The 21130-nt window shown below is 41.0% G+C and overlaps 1 pseudogene across 1 annotated transcript in view; it reads right to left on the bottom strand.

Annotated features, from left to right (window-relative positions):
- The window catches only part of LOC149744693 (large ribosomal subunit protein eL31-like), a 70330-nt pseudogene that overhangs the window by 45384 nt on the left and 3816 nt on the right, over positions 1-21130 (bottom strand). The window contains exon 3 of the transcript XR_016391020.1: positions 4912-4989. The product of XR_016391020.1 is annotated as a large ribosomal subunit protein eL31-like (transcript). The remainder of the gene's footprint in view (positions 1-4911; positions 4990-21130) is intronic.

Below are 21130 nucleotides of genomic sequence, written 5' to 3'. Positions count from 1 at the left end.
ACTCTTCCAAAATATAGGAGAGGAGGAAACACTTCTCAATTCGTTCTATGAAGCCAGTTTACTGATACAAAAACCAGAAAGACATGTTACCAAAAAAACCTACATACCAATATCTCTTATGAATATGGACACAAAAGCCTCAACAAATACTAGTCAACTGAATGCAGTAGTATATAAAGAGAATTATACACCATAACTAAGTGGGAATTACCCTAGGAATGCAAGGTTGATTTTACATTGGAAAATCAATTAATTTAATGCACCACATTAATAGAATAAAGGACAAAAACCATTTGATTATCTCAATAGGTGCAAGGAAAAAAAAAAAAGCATTTGACAAAAATCCAAAAGCGTTTCATGATTAAAAATACTCAGTAACCTAAGACTAGAAGGGAACTTCCTTAAACTGAAACAAAGGACATCTATAAAAAACTCACAGCTAATATCATAATGGTGAAGAAATGAATACTTCCCCCCACAAGACCAGGAACAAGACAAGGATGTCCATTCTCACCCTTTTATTCAATAATATATTGGAGATTCTATCCAGGGCAATTGACCAAGAAAGAAATGGCATACAGATCGAAAAGGAAGAAGTAAAATGATCTTTATTTGCAGATAACATTATCTTATATATAGAAAATCCTAAGGAATCCACTAAAAAAATATTAGAACTAATAGAGGAGTTTAGCAAGGTTGCAGGATACAAGATGAATAAACAAACACCAATTCTACTTCTACATACTAGCAAACAATTCAAAAATGAAATTCAAAAAACAATTTAATTTACAATAGCATCAAAAATAAAGTACTTAGTAATAAATTTAACAAAAGAAGTGTAAAACCTGTATATTGAAAAGTATAAAAAACTGTTGAAAGAAATAAAAAGATCTAAATAAATGGAAAAATATCCTATGTTCATAGAGAAGAAGAATTAATACTGTTAAAAGGGTAATACTCCCCAAGCTCATCTACAGATTCATTGTAATCCCTATCAAAATCCCAGGTGGCTTTTTTTTGCAGAAACTGACAAGCTGATACTAAAATACTGTGGGAAAAAACAAAGTTCTGATTTCAAAATTTACTACAGAGCTACAGAAATTAAGACAATGTGGGGACTTCCCTGGTGGGGCAGTGGTTAAGAATCCACCTGCCAATGCAGGGGACATGGGTTCGAATCCTGGTCCGGGAAGATCCCACGTGCCACGGAGCAAATAAGCCCGTGCACCACAACTACTGAGCCTGTGCTCTAGAGCCCATGAGCCACAACTACTGCAGCCCATGTGCCTAGAGCCTGTGCTCCGCAACAAAGAGAAGCCACCGCAGTGAGAAGCACACGCACCACAACAAAGAGTAGTCCCTGCTCACCGCTACTACAGAAAGCCCATGCACAGTGTCGAAGACCCAACGCAGCTGAAAAATAAGTAAATAAATTTATTTTTAAAAAAAAGACAATGTAGTAGTAGTATGAAGACAGACAAATAGATCAATGGAATAGATCAATCAATCCATGCATAAATGGTCAAATGATCCTTGAAAGGGTGCCAAGACGATACAATGAGGAAAGAATAGTGTTTTTCTTTTTGTTTTTTATAAATGTACTTATTTTTATTTCTTTATTTTTGGCTGCGTTGGGTCTTTGATGCTGTGAGTGGGCTTCCTCTAGTTGCGGCGAGTGGGGGCTACTCTGCTTGTGGTGCGTGTGCTTCTCACCGCGGTGGCTTCTCTTGTTGCAGGGCACGGGCTCTAGGCGGGCTTCAGTAGTTGTGGCTTGCAGGCTCTAGAGCACAGGCTCAGTAGTTGTGGCGCACGGGCTTAGTTGCTCTGCGGCATGTGGGATCTTCCTGGACTAGGGCTCGAACCCACGTCCCCTGCACTGGCAGGTGGATTCTTAACCACTGTGCCACCAGGAAAGAATAGTTTTTTCAACAAATGGTGCTAGGACAATTTGATATCCATATGTAAGAGAATGAAGTTGGACCTCTACCTCACACCATATACAAAAATTAACTATTATCTATTATCATAGGCCTCTTATGTAAGAGCTAAGACTATAAAACTCTGAGAAGAAAACATAGAAGTAAGTCTTCACGACTCTTGGTTAGGCAGTGGTTTCTAGGGTATGACATTAAAAGCACATTCAACTAACGAAAAAAGAGATGTTGAACTTAATTAAAATTAAAAACTTTTGTGTTTCAAAGGACACCATCAAGAAAGTGAAAAGACAACCTGCAGAATGGGAGAAAATATGTGCAAGTCATATATCTGATAAGGAACTTGTATCTGGAATATATGAAGAACTGTTACACTTCAACAATAAAAAGATAAATAACCTAATTTAAATGTATATATGTGTAACTGAATCACTTTGCTGTACACGTGAAACTAACACAACACTGTAAATCAACTATACTTCAATTTAAATAAATAAAAATTATACAGTGCTATATGTCAATTATATCTTAATAAAACTGTAAAAAAAAAACAGTACATAAGCAAACACAATGAGATACCCACTAAGATTGCTGAAATAAAAAGATAATAAATGTTCGGCAGTTCCTCAAAAGGTTAAACATAGAGTCGCCATATGAAATAGCAATCTCACTCCTAGTTATGTGCCCAAGAGAAATGCAACCTTTTACCCACGCTTGCATACAAAATCTTGTATGTGAATGTTCATAGCAACATTATTCATAATAGCCAAAAAGTGGAAACAACCCAAATGTTCATCAACCAATGGATGGATAAACACAAGTAGCATATTTATACAGTGTAATACTATTCCGCATGAAAAGGAATGAAGCACTGATACATGCTACAACATGGATAAACCTTATGGATGTTTTATCCATAAAAATGGATAAACATTATGCTAAGTGAAAAAAGTCAGTCACAGAAGACTATATATTGTATTATTCCATTTACATGAAATGGCCAGAATAGGCATATTCATACAGACAGAAAATATATTAGTAGTTGCCTAGGGCTGGGGGTGAGAGCGGGGTGTGAAGGTAGAAAGTGAATATTAATGGCTATGGGATTTCTTTTGGGGGTGATGAAAATGTTCTAAACTTGATGGTGGTGATGGTTGCACAATTCTGTGAACATATTAAAAAACGTTGAATTGTACACTTTAAATGGGTGAATCGTATATGAATTATGTCTGTTTTTTTTCGCCGTGCAGCTTGCGGGATCCTAGTTCCCTGACCAGGGATTGAACCTGGACCCTTGGCAGTGAAAGTGCGGAGTCCCAACCACTGGACCGCCAGGGAATTCTCTGAATTATGTCTTAATAAAGCTGTTAAAACAAACAAAACAGAAACCTCCAGGGGTTTCCAACCTACGTGGCCCTTCTCTCCTCATTCACTCACCTGCATCCATGTTCTCCACTTTCTACCAAATTTCCTGGACTTTGTATGTGTGGTTCCTGCTTAGAACATTCTACCCCAAATTATCTCAAGCTGACCTTATTATTATTTACTTTCGATTCAAATGAATCCTCCTCAGAGACATTTTCCCTGACCATCCCAAGTAAAGCAGTCTCTCCCCCTTAAAATGGTCTCTTTTATATTCTGTCAAGGAACTAAAAAATAAAGTAATTCAGATATTCAGCTGATGCGTGTCAGGTAGCACCTCAAAATTAGCTAACTCCCTGAGCTGAAGCAGAATTGGAGTTTTTATAAGGCAAAAGCAGAAAGGGGTATATGGTTATGGTACTGTCCCAAGCTGCAATTTTCTTTATCTGTAACTGCTGCAAAACACTGCAGTTTAAAAGGGTGGGATATATTGGGATATTCATGCCTCTTTCTTGTAATTGCTGGTGTAGTCTTATTTTGGTAGCAGTTGAAAGGGTTCTTTTGAGAGCTATCTTTGTAAGCCTTCTCAATCATCTAATGCTAATTAAGTTCATGGGAAGGACTGACAGAAAGGGGAAAAAAAGGAAAGGAAAGGAGAAAGAAAAAAAAGGAGGTAAAGCCTGAAACAAGGAAAAGCAGGGTCTGTTTCAATTCTTTAGAACATGTCTCAGTATCTGAAATTGTCTTAGTTATTTGTTTGCATGTTTATTTTCTGTCTCCTCTACCACTAGGATGTTTCTGTCCTGTTTGTCCACATAGTAGATGCTTAATATGTGGTGGCTGATTGACCAAATTCCACACCAACATGATAATCTAAGGTGAAAGCATGAGCAAATATTTTGGAACTTTCTAACCACTCCTCTCATTTCTCGGGACTATAACGAACTGTCACCTCAGTGCTTAGAGAATTAAAAATTCTTGGGTCACACCTCCACAGACTGGTTCATCTGTGCTTTAACTATACATCTGCCTGCCTACAGAAACAAACATTTTAAAAGGTAAGGAAAAATCTGTGTGACAGTCTGGGCAGTGCTTCCATTGCCTCGAACTCGACACTAGGATTGTTGATTATATAGGAGGAACTGGAACAAATGTACTGCAATTTTATGCAGGGGTTTCAAGTCTTTAATTCAAGCTTGCTTCTTCCTAGAAGTAGGAGTGAAGTCATTGTGCTTAGTTACTTCTGCAATTGCTAGAGGTTAGGAACAAAGACTCAAAGAATTTAAGTGCTGGAAGGAACCTCAGGCATTACTTAGCTTCCTTCTTTCTTATCAGATATTTCTTATCGTCTGTATCCAAAATATCAAGGTTTTACCTTCTAAGAACACTTCCCTGCTCAAAGCTTTTTCTCAGACCAGCACCACTGGCATTACCTAGAAGTCTGTTTGGAAATGCAGAATTTCAGACCCCATTCCAGAGCTATGTAGTCCGAATTTGTAATTTCACATGACCCCCAGGTGACTGGTGTGCAGTCTGAGAAGTGCCGCAGCACTTCTGGACATGCTGAACCAGTGCCTACTATCTCCAACAGCATGCACTTATCATTAGCACTTACCTGCAAGCTGGACCAATGGAACAAGGAAAATTCATAAGTGAAAAGTTTTCCCAAATGTCTCCTGTAGAATTCAAAGACCTGTGTATTAGGGAAAGAAAAGAAGAGGCTCAAAGGATAAAACTCAAAAGTAATTACAAAGGTTACTGGTAAAATAGTGATAATTGTTTTGAACTGGGTGATGAATACATTGAGATTCATTAAACTACTCTCTCTACTTTTGTGTATATTTGAAAGTTTCATAATAAAAATTTTTTAATTGTATTTTATTCACACTTGTTTATCTTTTTTTTTTTTTGGCCATGCCGTGTGGCATGAGGGATCTTAGTTCCCCGACCAGGGATTGAACCCTTGCCCTCTGCATTGGGAGTGCAGAGTCTATCCAATGAACCACCAGGGAAGTCCCCTGAAAGTTTCATAATAAAATATTTTTTTAAAAAGTAGTCTCAAGTTTGGGACTTCCCTGGTGGCACAGTGGGTAAGACTCTGCACTCCCAATGCAGGGGGCTCAGGTTTGATTCCTGGTCAGGGAACTAGGTCCCACATGCATGCCGCAACTAAGAGTTCGCATGCCACAACTAAGGAGCCCACGTGCTGTAACTAAGACCCAGTGTAACCAAATAAATAAAAATTAATTAATTTTAAAAAAAGTAGTCTCAAATTAGTGATAACTACCAGTCCCACCAAGAGGCACTTGTGGTGAGAAAGTGTAGTCAAGAATGTTGCGTACCTTGGGACTTCCCTGGCAGTCCAGTGGTTAAGACTTCACCTTCCAATGCAGGGGGTGTGGGTTTGATCCCTGGTCAGGGAGCTAAGATCCCACATGCCTCAGGGCCAAGAAACTAAAACCTAAAACAGAAGCATTATTATTTTTTTAAAGAATTTATTTATTTATTTATTTATTATTTATTTGTTTGGCTGTGTTGGGTCTTCATTGCTGCACGAGGGCTTTCTCTAATTGCAGCGAGCAGGGGTTATTCTTCATTGTGGTACACGGGCTTCTCACTGTGGTGGCTTCTCTTGCTGCAGACCACAGGCTCTAGGCACGCAGGCTCCAGTAGTTGTGGCTCATGGGCTCAGTAGTTGTGGCTCGTGGGCTCTAGAGCACAGGCTCAGTAGTTGTGGCGCATGGTCTTAGCTGCTCCGCGGCATGTGGGATCTTCCCCAGACCAGGGCTCAAACCCATGTCCCCTGCATTGGCAGGTGGATTCTTAACCACTGAGCCACCAGGAAAGCCCCTAGAAGCATTACTGTAACAAATTCAATAAAGACTTTAAAAATGGTCCACATCAAAAAATCTTAAAAAAAAAAAGAATGTTGTGCATCTGCCGCAAAGTGAAGGCTGAAGGGGAATGCGGAAGAACTAAGGTTTATGGACCAGACCCCTTAGGTACATTCCTTCATTTAATCCCCCATCACAGCTCTGTTAGGTAACACCACCTTAACCAAGTGATTGAATTTAGCATCACCAATCCTGGGACAAAATGGTACTGTATGCCCCCCGGTGGAGAGTATGGAGAAGTACACATCCTCGTTGATGCGGTCCTCTCACCAAAAATGTCTCACCTGAATCTAAACAGGAGGCAGCAAACGCTGAACAGAGGACATTCTACCAGACAATGGGCCTGGACTCTTCAAAAATGTCAACATCATGACAGACAAAAGATTTAAAAAGTAAGGTGAAGTGCTTTAAATTAAAGGAGACTAAAGAGGTATGACATCTAAATGCAATGGGTGAACTTTGATTGGATCCTAGATTCAAAAAAGAAACACTAAAAAAAGTCATTGTGGGGACTTCCCTGGTGGTCCAGAGGTTAAGACTCCGTGCTTCCAATGCAGGGGGCACAGGTTCGATCCCTGGTCAAGGAACTAAGATCAGGCATGCATGCGGTGTGGCCAAAAAAAAAAAAAAGAATCATCTAATACGCTGTCCATTTTCCAAGTTTCTAATTGTCCCCACGATGACTTTTTATTTTAATAAATAAATTTATTTATTTATTTATTTTGGCTGCAATGGGTCTGTTGTGGCAGCGTGAGGGCTCTTCGTTGCGGTGCGTGGGCTTCTCTGGTTGTGGCGCGCGGGCTTAGTTGTGGTATGTGGGATCTTAGTTCCCTGACCAGGGATTGAACCTGGGCCTCTGCATTGGGAGCACGGAGTCTTAACCACTGGACCACCACAGAAGTCCCCAAGATGATTCTTTAAAAAATATATATTAAATGTACTGGGTGTGACTAAAACAACAACAACAACCTTATGAGGTAAGTGGTAACCCTCTTGTAGAGACTGGGAAACTTAAGTTCGGAGAGATAAAGGGACTTGCTCAAGAATCCACAGCTGGTAAATGGCAGCGCCAAAACAGGCCCAGATCTCCCTGACTCCAAAGCACAAGCTCCTGGCTGGTGGATGCTTCTTCTTCTGCAGCATCCCCAGGCAGCAAGAGATAGGGCTGTGTCTCCAAGGAGATGGTAAGGGTGCATTGCTATGCCACGAGCAGTCGTTCATTTATTCAAAATTTAATTTCTGTGTGACAATGATAAGCAAAAACAGGCAGTCCCTAGACTCAGGTTGCTTACAGCCTAGTGGAGGAGACAGATGTTGATCAAATGTTGGAAACGCTCAAAGGAATATATATATATATATAAAACAAAAGGAGATCACAGCAATGAAGAAAAGAAAGCTGACCAAAGCAGAAGGTCAGCAGAAGACTTCTATGAGTTGTGCTTTAAAGACTGAATAGAAGTTAATGATACAGACAGAAGGAAAAGTGTGAGCAAAAGGTCTATGGCAGGAGGGAGCATGACCTTGCAGTAGGAGAGGCCCAAGAGCCGGCAGGTGTGTGGTGCAAGGTAAGAATGGAGGAAATAGGCAGGGTCTGACCATGTAGGACCTTAAAGGCCATGCTAGGAATTCTGTTCAATTTTAAAAGCAATGGAAAGTTACTAAAGGGTTTAAGCAAGTGACAACATGAGATTTCAAGTTTAAAAAAAAAAAAGAAACACTTTGGCTGCAACGTACCAGTTAAGAGATTGTGGTAACCTGTGGTTACTTGTATTAGAATGAGCAGTGGAGATGGAAGGGGCCACATCCAGAGGATATTTGGGCAGACTGGATATGGGGAAATGCAGGAAAAGGAGGTACTGAAGATGTCTTAGGTTTGTAGCTTGTGCAGTTGGATGGAGATGCCATTCTCTGAGAGAAGGAGCACTTGGAAGAAGGCCAGATATGGGAAGATGTAACGTGAGTCATATCTTGGAAATGAAGAATTGGTGATGCTTTTGAGACCTCCAAGTGGAGATGCAAGAAGGCAGCTGGATGTGCAACTCTGAAGTTCAGAAGAGAAGTCTAGACTAGAGACGTACATTTGGGAGTCATCAACTTATGGCTACTGAAGCATGGATAAGGTGGCCTCAGAAAGGGAGGATTTAGTCAATGGGACCCTCTGATTCTTAAAGGGAAGGCTTTGATGCAGAAATATTGGAAGGGAGCAGTAGGGGGGCTGAGTCACAAGACTGAGCGAGAAGTGTGTGTTGGGAGAGAACCTCAGTGTCACCCTCACTGCTTCTAGAAGCAATGTGTTCCTGCCAGCAGTGGGGTCACCTTCACTATTTTTGGAGGATGGCTCATGCGTTCCTCTACCTGGTGGGCTCTACTATTCACCCTCTAGGCAAGCCTCTGCTGGCAGCCCCCATGTCTTCTGCCACTGCTTCCTGGGGGAAGGTGCTCTGCCACCGGGCTTCTCTCCCAGTGTCCTTCCAACTATACCATAATTTAATTTTTTGTTGTTTTTTTTTTGCGGTACGCGGGCCTCTCACTGTTGTGGCCTCTCCCGTTGTGGAGCACAGGCTCCTGACGCGCAGGCTCAGTGGCCATGGCTCACGGGCCCAGCCGCTCCACGGCATGTGGGATCTTCCCGGACCGGGGCACGAACCCGTGTCCCCTGCATCGGCAGGTGGACTCTCAACCACTACGCCACCAGGGAAGCCCCCATAATTTATTTATTAAGCAATTAATTAGTTGATTAACCAATGCCTTAGTGATAGGCAACATTTGGGGGCAAAAATTATGGTGTAACCATACGTTGGAATACTATGCAGCACGAGAGAGAGAGAGAGAGAGAGAGAGAGGGAGGGAGGTGGAGAGAGACAGAGAGACAGAGAGAGGTATTTCTCTGTGTTCATATATGGAAAGCTCCCCAATTCCCCAATATACATACACTGTGAAAGAAAAAAGAAAAGTACAAAACTGTGATTTTATGCTATCTTTTGTACTAATGGGGAATATAAATCTGTATTACAATTTACTTGTATACGCCTAGAGAAAGTGTGGAAGGATACACGGGACACTAAAAACAGTGACCCCATAGGGGATAAGGCAGGGTGGATTGCAGAGATGATAAATAAGGACGAAACTTATTATGACTCTTTACTTAAAATTTTCTGAACCTTGTGATTGTATCACCTATTCAAAAAATTAAATTTTAAAATATGGAAAAATGTTATTTTCCAATATGTTTCATATTTTATATTTTATAATGAAACTGACTTTAGTGCTCCCACCCCCAAAGATAACATTTTGCAGACATATAATACAATATCGCAACCAGGATATTAACACTGATACAGTCAAGATACAGACAATTTCCATCACCATTGTGTGCTATGTTTTAAATCTTGAAGATGGATGGTCTATTAAATAAAATAACATGTTTTACAAATCAGTGCATTTAGTACACATTAAAAAAAAGTCTGGAAGGAAATTCAGCACAACAAAGTGGTAACAGTGTTCATCTCTGGTCACGAGGAATACAGGGGGGTTAACTTTTTTTTTTGCCTTTTTAGTTTCATGGTAGTTTTCTGTTTTCTGAGGTGAAATTCACACAACATAAAATTAACCATTTTAAACTGTATATTTCAGTGAAATTTAGTGTATTCATGATGTTGTACAACCACCTCTTTTTAGTTTCAAAACTTTTTCATCGCTCTAGAAGAAGACCCCATATCCATTAAGCAATCACTCGCTAGCCTCCTATCGCCAGCCCCTGACAATCTGCTTTCTATCTCTATGGATTTGCCTATTCTCGATATTCCATACAGAAGGAATCACACAATATGTGACCTTTTGTGTCTGGCTTTTTTCACTTAGTATAATATTTTCAAGGTTCATCCAAGTTGTAGCAGTATCAATACTTCATCCATTTTTATGGCTAAATAATATCCCATTTTGTGTATACATCAAAATTTGTTTCTCTGTTCATCCATTAATGGACATTTGGGTTGTTTCCACCTTATGGCTATTGTAAACAGTGCTGCCAAGAGTATTCATGAACAAGTTTTTGTTTGGACTCCTATTTTCAATTATTTTGGATATAAATGTAGAAGTAGAATTGCTAGCAATTCTGGTTCTCTTTTTGAGGAATCAACAAACTGTTTTCCACAGCAGCTGTACCGTTTTACAGTCCCACAAGCTGCATATGAGAGCTCCTAATTATCCATAGCCTTGCCAACACTTGTTATTTTATCATTTGTCTGTTTATCATAGCCATCTTAGTGGGTGTGCAGTGTTATCTCATTGTGGATTTGATTTGCATTTCCTTAATGATCAACAACGTCAAACATCTTTTCATGAGCTTATTGGCCACTGAGTATCTTTTTTGGAGAAATGCCTCCAAAGCATGTGCTATTTTTAATTGTATCATTGATGATGTATTTTAAAACAGAGGGATTAAATTTTACATTACTGCTCCTAAATAAAATTTTCTTATTACTGATGAAAATTAAAATTTTGAAATGGTATCTCATTGCATTAGTTAAGGCAATGGAAGCTGCTATAACAAATCCCCAAATGTTTGATGGCTCAAACACAATTGAAGTTTCTTTCTTGCACAGATAAAGCCCAACATGTTCAGTAAATGGCTCTTCTCTAAGCAGTAATGCAGGTACTTGGGCTCCTTCCATTATGTGCTCTGCCAACTTCAACTCAAGGCTTCTAAGGCGGCACTGGTCCAGTATTTGTAAAAGGATTTTCAGTGAGGCTGGACACCATGCACCAATAGCACCAATTTACCTTTTTTCTTTCTTTCTTTCTTTTTTTAGGTATAGAAATGGAGAGTTCAGGGTTAGATTAATCTCAGGTAGAGACTTTCCACAGTAGATGCTACACAAAGATAACAAAGTTAAGTTCAAGTGGCTGGCAAGAATGTGGGTATGTATTGCACCATGGGGTATATGTTGGAAAGAAAGAGAAGAGTAACAATACAGGGGAGTTGACGGACTTAGGAGGAAAGTGTGGAGAGATCAGAGGTTGAATAATGTCTAGGTGTAAACTGTGATTCAGTTGGAGGGGAAGAAGATTGTAGTGAGTTAATTATACATCAGGATTTAAGATTCCTAAAACAGTCTAGTTCAAGATCATGATAAAGAACAAGGAGTGGGGACTTCCCTGGTGGCGCAGTGGTTAAGAATCCGCCTGCCAGTGCAGGGGACATGAGTTCGAGCCCTGGTCCGGGAAGATCCCACATGCCGCGGAGCAACTAAGCCCATGTGCCACAACTACTGAGCCTGCGCTCTAGAGCCCTTGAGCCACAACTACTGAAGCCCATGCACCTAGAGCCTGTGCTCTGCAACAAGAGAAGCCGCTGCAATGAGAAGCCCATGCACCACAACAAAGGGTAGCCCCCGCTCGCCACAACTAGAGAAAGCCTGCACGCAGCAACGAAGACCCAATGCAGCCAAAAATAAATAAATAAATAAATTTATTATTAAAAAAAAGAACAAGGTGTGTCTGTGGGAGTGGGTGGCCATAATGCAGTAAGATTTATATATAGCTCCTCAAGTTCGAGATAGGCAGGGGGCCGTTATAGGTGTTGGTTGGGTTATCCACAGAAATACTGAAATTTCCCACATGTCAAGGCCCTAAATAAATAAAGGAGAGTGTACAGAAAGGGTATAAAGTAATATAGCTTATATTTTATTTACTTTTAAAATTTTTATTGGAGTATAGTTGGTTTAAAATGTTGTGTTATAGTCTGTTTTAAAGGATGGTTATTGCATGACTCTGAGAGACTAGAAATCCTGAAAGGACAGTAAGTTAGATTTCTAGACTAGGTGAAAAAAAAGCAATTTCAAGCTGGCTGTAGGGGTGGCAGTATCTTTGGGGGAACAGCCAAGTTATGGTTAAAGCAAAGACGTGAAGGAACTATGCTCAACAATTTGGGAATGGCAGGGAATTTTAACCTGCCATGGAAGAAGAATTCCAGGGGGAACGAATGGAAAGAGGAAGCATCAGGCTGGAGGGAGCTAAAAGTATGGGAATTTCTATAGCAATATCACAAACTAGATAATGCGAAAATGTGTGCGCTTCAAAACACCTAGATATATTAGATAAAATCTAACATACACTTTTTCAGATTCAGAGCTAACTTTGCAAGAGGGTAAGGGTAACTCCCAAGGAGCACAAATAAAGAGGGAACTGAAAACGAGGAAAAAAGATTATGGTTATGCTGGTGCTATCTCAGTAACCAAGAGGTTTGGATTTTAAGACTAGAGAGGAAACCTTAGGCCCATGTAAGGCAGGAAGTTGTAATTTAAACTCTGCATGAAGTCAGGACCCTTCAAGTGCTAAGCTTGAATGAAAGGATGAATTAAAAAGAAATCTCGGAGGAGCTTCAAGATGGCGGAAGAGTAAGATGCAGAGATCACCTTCCTCCCCACAGATACATCAGAAATACATCTACATGTGGAACAACTCCTACAGAACACCTACTGAACGCTGGCAAAAGATCTCAGACCTCCCAAAAGGCTAGATACTCCCCACGTACCTGGGTAGGGCAAAAGGAAAAAGAGTAAACAGAGACAAAAGGGAGCCGTGAAGGAGGAAAGGTTTCCACACACTAGGAAGCCCCTTCGAGGGCGGAGACTGCGGGTGGTGGAGCGGGGAGCTTCGGAGCCGCGGTGGAGAGCACAGCCACAGGGGTGTAGAGGGCAAAGCGGAGAGATTCCCACACAGAGGATCAGGGCCAAATGGCACTCACCAGCTCGAGAGGCTTGTCTGCTCACCCGCCAGGGCAGGCGGGGCTGGGAGCTCACGCTCGGGCTTCGGAGGTCAGATCCCAGGGAGAGGACTGGGGTTGGCGGCGTGAACACAGCCTGCAGGGGGTCAGTGCACCACAGCTAGCCGGGAGGGAGTCTGGGGAAAAGTCTGGAGCTGCCGAAGTGACAAGAGACTTTTTCTTGCCTCTTTGTTTCCTGGTGCGTGAGGAGAGGGGATTAAGAGCGCGGCTTAAAGGAGCTCCAGAGGCGGGCACAAGCCGCGGCTAACAGCGCGGACCCCAGAGACGGGCATGAGACGCTAAGGCTGCTGCTGCCGCCACCAAGAAGCCTGTGTGCAAGCACAGGTCACTGTCCACACCTGCCCTCCCGGGAACCTGTGCAGCCCGCCACTGCCAGGGTCCCGTGATCCAGGGACAACTTCCCCGGGAGAACGCACGGGGCACCTCAAGCTGGTGCAACGTCACGCTGGCCTCTGCCGCTGCAGGCTCGCCCTGCATCCATACCCCTCCCTGCCCCCGGCCTGAGTGAGCCAGAGTCCCCGAATCAGCTGCTCCTTTAACCCCGGCCTGTCTGAGTGAAGAACAGACGCCCTCAGGTGACCTACACAGAGAGGAGGGTCCAAATCCAAAGCTGAACCCTGGGAGCTGTGTGAACAAAGAAGAGAAAGGGAAATCTCTCCCAGCAGCCTCAGGAGCAGCGGATTAAATCTCCACAATCAACCTGATGTACCCTGCATCTGTGGAATACCTGAATAGACAACGAATCATCCCAAATTGAGGACGTGGACTTTGGGAGCAATGACATATATATTTTTTTCCCTGTTTCTCTTTTTGTGAGTGTGTATGTGTATGCTTCTGTGTGTGATTTTGTCTGTATAGCTTTGCTTTTACCATCTGTCCTAGGGTTCTGTCTGTCCATGTATTGTTTTTTTTTACTTAAAAATTTTTTTTCTTAATAATTATTTTTTATTTTAATAACTTTATTTTATTTTACTTTATTTTATTTTATCTTCTTCTTTCTTTATTTATTTTCTTCCTCCCTTTTATTCTGAGCTGTGTGGAGGACAGGATCTTGGTGCTCCAGCCAGGCATCAGGGCTGTGCCACTAAGCTGGGGGAGCCAAGTTCAGGACACTGGTCCACAAGAGACCTCCCAGCTCCACGTAATATCAAACGGCAAAAATCTCCCAGAGATCTCCATCTCAACGCTAAGACCCAGCTCCACTCAATGACCAGCAAGCTACAGTGCTGGACACCCTATGCCAAACAACTGGCAAGACAAAACAAAACCACACCCATTAGCAGAGAGGCTGCCTAAAATCATAATAAGGCCACAGACACCCCAAAACACACCACCAGACATGGACCTGCCCACCAGAAAGACAAGATCCAGCCTCATCCACCAGAACACAAGCACTAGTCCCCTCCACCAGGAAGCCTGCAAAACCCACTGAACCAACCTTAGCCACTGGGGACAGACACCAAAAACAACCGGAACTACGAACCTGCAGCTTGCGAAAAGGGGACCCCAAACACAGTAAGTTAAGCAAAATGAGAAGACAGAGAAACACACAGCAGATGAAGGAGCAAGGTAAAAACCCACCAGACCAAACAAATGAAGAGGAAATAGGCAGTCTACCTGAAAAAGAATTCAGAGTAATAATAGTAAAGATGATCCAAAATCTTGGAAATAGAATAGAGAAAATACAAGAAACGGTTAACAAGGACTTAGAAGAACTAAAGAGCAAACAGACAGTGATGAACAACACAATAAATGAAATTAAAAATTCTCTAGAAGGGATCAACAGCAGAATAACTGAGGCAGAAGACCAGATAAGTGACCTGGAGGATAAAATAGTTGAAATAACTACTGCAGAGCAGAGTAAAGAAAAAAGAATGAAAAGAATAGAGGACAGTCTCAGAGACCTCTGGGACAACATTAAACACACCAACATTCAAACTATAGGGGTCCCAGAAGAAGAAGAGAGAAAGAAAGGGACTGAGAAAATATTTGAAGAGATTATAGTTGAAAACTTCCCTAATATGGGAAAGGAAATAGTCAAGTCCAGGAAGTGCAGAGAAATAGTCAAGTCCAGGAAGTGCAGAGAGTCCCATACAGGATAAATCCAAGGAGAAACACGCCAAGACACATATTAATCAAACTATCAAAAATTAAATACAAAGAACAAATATTAAAAGGGAAAAACAACAAATGACACATAAGAGAATACCCATAAGGTTAACAGCTGATCTTTCAGCAGAAACTCTGCAAGCCAGAAGGGAGTGGCAGGACCTATTTAAAGGGATGAAGGGGAAAAACCTACAACCAAGATTAGTCTACCCAGCAAGGATCTCATTCAGATTCGACAGAGAAATTAAAACCTTTACAGACAAGCAAAAGCTAAGAGAATTCAGCACCACCAAACCAGCTTTACAACAAATGCTAAAGGAACTTCTCTAGGCAGGAAACGCAAGAGAAGGAAAAGACCTACAATAATAAACCCAAAACAATTAAGAAAATGGTAATAGGAACATACATATTGATAATTACCTTAAATGTCAATGGATTAAATGCTCCAACGAAAAGACACAGATTGGCTGAACGGATACAAAAACAAGACCCGTATATATGCTGTCTACAAGAGACCCACTTCAGACCTAGGGACACATACAGACTGAAAGTGAGGGGATGGAAAAAGATATTCCATGCAAATGGAAATCAAAAGAAAGCTGGAGTAGCAATTCTCATATCAGAAAAAATAGACTTTAAAACAAAGACTATTACAAGAAACAAAGAAGGACACTACATAGTGATCAAGGGATCAATCCAAGAAGATGATATAACAATTGTAAACATTTATGCACCCAACATAGGAGCACCTCAATACATAAGACAAATACTAACAGCCATAAAAGGGGAAATCGACACATTCATAGTAGGGGACTTTAACAACCCACTTTCACCAATGGACATATCATCCAAAATGAAAATAAATAAGGAAACACAAGCTTTGAATGATACATTAAACAAGATGGACTTAATTGATATTTATAGGACATTCCACCCCAAAACAACAGAATACACATTCTTCTCAAGTGCTCATGGAACATTCTCCAGGATAGGTCATATCTTGGGTCACAAATCAAGCCTTGGTAAATTTAAGAAAATTGAAATCGTATCAAGTATCTTTTCCGACAACAATGCCATGAGACTCGATATCAATTACAGGAAAAAATCTGTAAGAAATACAAACACATGGAAGCTAAACAACACACTACTTAATAACCAAGAGATCACTGAAGAAATCAAATAGGAAATCAAAAAATACCTAGAAACAAATGACAATGAAAACACGATGACCCAAAACCTATGGGATGCAGCAGAAGCAGTTCCAAGAGGGTAGTTTATAGCAATACAATCCTACCTCAAGAAACAAGAAAAATCTCAAATAAACAACCTAAACTTACACCGAAAGCAATTAGAGAAAGAAGAACAAAAAAACCCCAAAGTTAGCAGAAGGAAGGAAATCATAAAGATCAGATCAGAAATAAATGAAAAAGAAGTGAAGGAAACGCTAGCAAAGATCAATAAAACTAAAAGGTGGTTCTTTGAGAAGATAAACAAAATGGATAAACCATTAGCCAGACTTATCAAGCAAAAAAGGGAGAAGACTCAAATCAATAGAATTAGAAATGAAATAGGAGAATTAACAACTGACACCGCAGAAATACAAAGGATCATGAGAGATTGCTACAAGCAACTATATGACAATAAAATGGACAACCTGGGAGAAATGGACAAATTCGTAGAAATGCACAACCTTCCGAGACTGAACCAGGAAGAAATAGAAAATATGAAAAGAGCAATCACAAGCACTGAAATTGAAACTGTGATTAAACATCTTCCAACAAACAAAAGCCCAGGACCCGATGGCTTCACAGGTGAATTCTATCAAATATTTAGAGGAGAGCTAACACCTATCCTTCTCAAACTCTTCCAAAAGATAGCAGAGGGAGGAACACTCGCAAACTCATTCTACGAGGCCACCATCACTCTGATACCAAAACCAGACAAAGATGTCACAAAGAAAGAAAACTACAGGCCAATATCACTGTTGAACATAGATGCAAAAATCCTCAACAAAATACTAGCAAACAGAATCTAACAACACATTAAAAGGATCATACACCATGATCAAGTGGGGTTTCTCCCAGGAATGCAAGTCTTCTTCAATATACGCAAATCAATCAACGTGATACACCATATTAACAAACTGAAGGAGAAAAACCATATGATCGGGCTTCCCTGGTGGCGCAGTGGTTGAGAGTCCGCCTGCCTATGCAGGGGACACGGGTTTGTGCCCCGGTCCAGGAGGATCCCACATGCCGCGGAGCAGCTGGGTCTGTGAGCCATGGCCGCTGTGCCTGCGTGTCCAGAGCCTGTGCTCTGCAACGGGAGAGGCCACAGCAGTAAGAGGCCCGTGTACCACAAAAACAAACAAACAAACAAAAAGAACCCCATGTGATCATCTCCATAGATGCAGAGAAAGCTTTTGACAAAATTCAACACCCATTTATGATAAAAACCCTCCTGAAAGTAGGGATAGAGAGAACTTTCCTCATCCTAGTAAAGGCCATATATGACAAACCCACAGCCAACATTCTTCTCAATGGTGAAAAATTGAAACCGTTTCCACTAAGATCAGGAACAAGACAAGGCTGCCCACTCTCACCACTATTATTCAACATAGTTTTGGAAGTTTTAGCCATAGCAATCATAGAAGAAAAAGAAATGAAAGGAATACAAATTGGAAAAGAAGAGGTAAAGCTGTCACTGTTTGCAGATGACATGATACTATACATAGAGAATCCTAAAGATGCTACCAGAAAACTACTAGAGCTAATCAATGAATTTGGTAAAGTAGCAGGATACAATATTAATGCACAGAAATCTCTTGCATTCATATACACTAATGATGAAAAATCTGAAAGTGAAATTAAGAAAACACTCCCATTTATCACTGCAACAAAAAGAATAAAATACCTAGGATTAAACCTACCTATGGAGGAAAAAGACCTGTATGTAGAAAATTATAAGACACTGATGAAAGAAATAAAGATGATACAAATAGATGGAGAGATATACCATGTTCTTGGACTGGAAGAATCAACATTGTGGAAATGACTCTACTACCCAAAGCAATCTACAGATTCAATGCAATCCCTATCAAACTACCACTGGCCTTTTTCACAGAACTAGAACAAAAAATTTCACAACTTGTATGGAAACACAAAAGACTCTGAATAGCCAAAGGAATCTTGAGAAAGAAAAACGGAGCTGGAGGAATCAGGCTCCCTGACTTCAGACTATACTACAAAGCTACAGTAATCGAGACAGTATGGTACTGGCACAGAAACAGAAAAGAGATCAGTGGAACAGGATAGAAAGCCCAGAGATAAACCCACATATATATGGTCATCTTATCTTTGATAAAGGAGGCAAGAATATACAGTGGAGAAAAGATAGCCTTTTCAATAAGTGGTGCTGGGAAAACTGGACAGCTATATGTAAAAGAATGAAATGAGAACACTCCCTAACACCACACACAAAAATAAACTCAAAATGGATTAAAGACCTAAATGTAAGGCCAGACACCATCAAACTCTTAGAGGAAAACACAGGCAGAACACTCTATGACAGAAATCACAGCAGGATCCTTTTTCACCCACCTCCTAGAGAAATGGAAATAAAAACAAAAATAAACAAATGGGACCTAATGAAACTTAAAAGCTTTTGCACAGCAAAGGAAACCATAAACAAGACCAAAAGACAACCCTCAGAATGGGAGGAAATATTTGCAGATGAAGCAACTGACAAAGGAGTAATCTCCAAAATTTACAAGCAGCTCATGCAGCTCAATATTAAAAAAACAAAGAACCCAATCCAAAAATGGGCAGAAGACCTAAATAGACATTTCTCCAAAGAAGATATACAGATTGCCAAAAAACACATGAAAGAATGCTCAACGTCATTAATCATTAGAGAAATGCAAATCAAAACTACAATGAGATACCATCTCTCACCGGTCAGAATGTCCATCATCAAAAAATCTACAAACAATAAATGCTGGAGAGGGCGTGGAGAAAAGGGAACCCTCCTGCACTGTTGGTGGGAATGTAAACTGATACAACCACTATGGAGAACAGTATGGAGGTTCCTTAAAAAAACTAAAATAGGGGCTTCCCTGGTGGCGCAGTGGTTGAGAGTCCGCCTGCCGATGCAGGGGACACGGGTTCATGCCCCAGTGCAGAAAGATCCCATGTGCCGCAGAGTGGCTGGGCCCGTGAGCCATGGCCGCTGAGCCTGCACGTCTGGAGCCTGTGCTCTGCAAAGGGAGAGGCCACAACAGTGAGAGGTCAGCGTGCCACACACACACACACACAAAAAAAAAACTAAAATAGAACTACCATATGACCCAGCAATCCCATTACTGGGCATATACCCTGAGAAAACCATAATTCAAAAAGAGTCATGTACCAAAATGTTCATTGCAGCTCTATTTACAAGCCAGGACATGGAAGCAACCGAAGTTTCCATCAACAGATGAATGGATAAAGAAGATGTGGCACATATATACAATGGAATATTACTCAGCCATGAAAAGGAACGAAACTGAGTTATTTGTAGTGAGGTGGATGGACCTAGAGACTGTCATACAGAGTGAAGTAAGTCAGAAAGAGAAAAACAAATACCGATGCTAACACATATATATGGAATCTGAAAAAAAAAATGGTCATGAAGAACCTAGGGGCAAGATGGGAATAAAGATCCATACCTACTAGAGAATGGACTTGAGGATACGGGGAGGGGGAAGGGTAAGCTGGGACAGAGTGAGACAGTGGCATGGACATATATACACTACCAAACGTAAAATAGATAGCTAGTGGGAAGCAGCCGCATAGCACAGGGAGGTCAGCTCGGTGCTTTGTGACCACCTAGAGGGGTGGGATAGGGAGGGTGGGAGGAGGGATACGCAAGAGGGAAGAGATATGGGGACGTATGTATATGTATAACTGACTCACTTTGTTATAAAGCAGAAACTGACACACCATTGTAAAGCAATTATACTCCAATAGATGTTAAAAAAAATACAAGCTACACAGGTAAGATTGTATCGAACAGGCAATACAAAAAAAAAAAAAAGAAAGAAATCTCTCTCGGTCTGGCCTCTGGGAAGAAAAAACCTCTCCCGTGAGAATCTGTAACCATAGGCATTCCTTTACGTGGATTTGGTGTTCAAATGCATTCTGCCTGCATGGTCTGGGACCCCAAGCTGAGAAATTCACATGAAAAGTGGTCCTAGTCCAGGAGTTTTAATACCAGAAAAGAAGGGGAGAATGGGTACTGGGGAATGTCTAGCAGTCTGCCACGTCTGTCCATATTTCTGTTGCACAGAAAAATAATCAGTAAAATACTTTTAAGGATAAAGAAGTATCACATTAACATAAAATTGGGGGGAAACGTGGAATAGAGACACAAGATCAGGAGAGAAAAGTAACAATGTAAAATTTCCAATAATGCCCCAGTTGAAAATACATGCTCTAGAGCTAAATTCCATTTAATGGATGTTTGGGGCTTAGAGGAACAAGTTAAATGACACCACAAGAATGTCTGCCACATCCAGAATGTGGGAAATTTCATAAGACAACTGTTTTGACAACTAAGTCAATGGCATGAAAAGATTAAGAGAAATTTAAGAGATGTAAAACTAAAAGTAATATTTGAACCTTGTTCAGATCCTACCCCAAATGAACCAACTATAAAAAGATATTTTGTATACAGTTGAAGAGATCTGATTATTTGATGCAATGTGGCATTGTAATTAAGAAATTAGGTTTGGGCTTCCCTGGTGGCGCAGTGGTTGAGAGTCCACCTGCCGATGCAGGGGACACGGGTTTGTGCCCCGGTCCGGGAAGATCGCACATGCCGTGGAGTGGCTGGGCCCGTGAGCCATGGCCGCTGCGCCTGCGCATCCGGAGCCTGTGCTGTGCAACGGGAGAGCCCACAACAGTGAGAGGCCCGCGTACCGCAAAAAAAAAAAAAAAAAAAAAAAAGAAAGAAATTAGGTTTTTGGAGATGCATACTGACGGGCATGAGAGGAAATGACATGTGCC

The sequence above is a fragment of the Delphinapterus leucas genome, chromosome 20 (genome assembly GCF_059928025.1).
Source record: "Delphinapterus leucas isolate spDelLeu-1000000601 "Yukka" chromosome 20, BTC_Dleu_Yukka2, whole genome shotgun sequence".
NCBI classification, from domain to species: Eukaryota; Metazoa; Chordata; class Mammalia; order Artiodactyla; family Monodontidae; genus Delphinapterus; species Delphinapterus leucas.
This window is presented reverse-complemented; position numbering and strand designations above follow the sequence as displayed.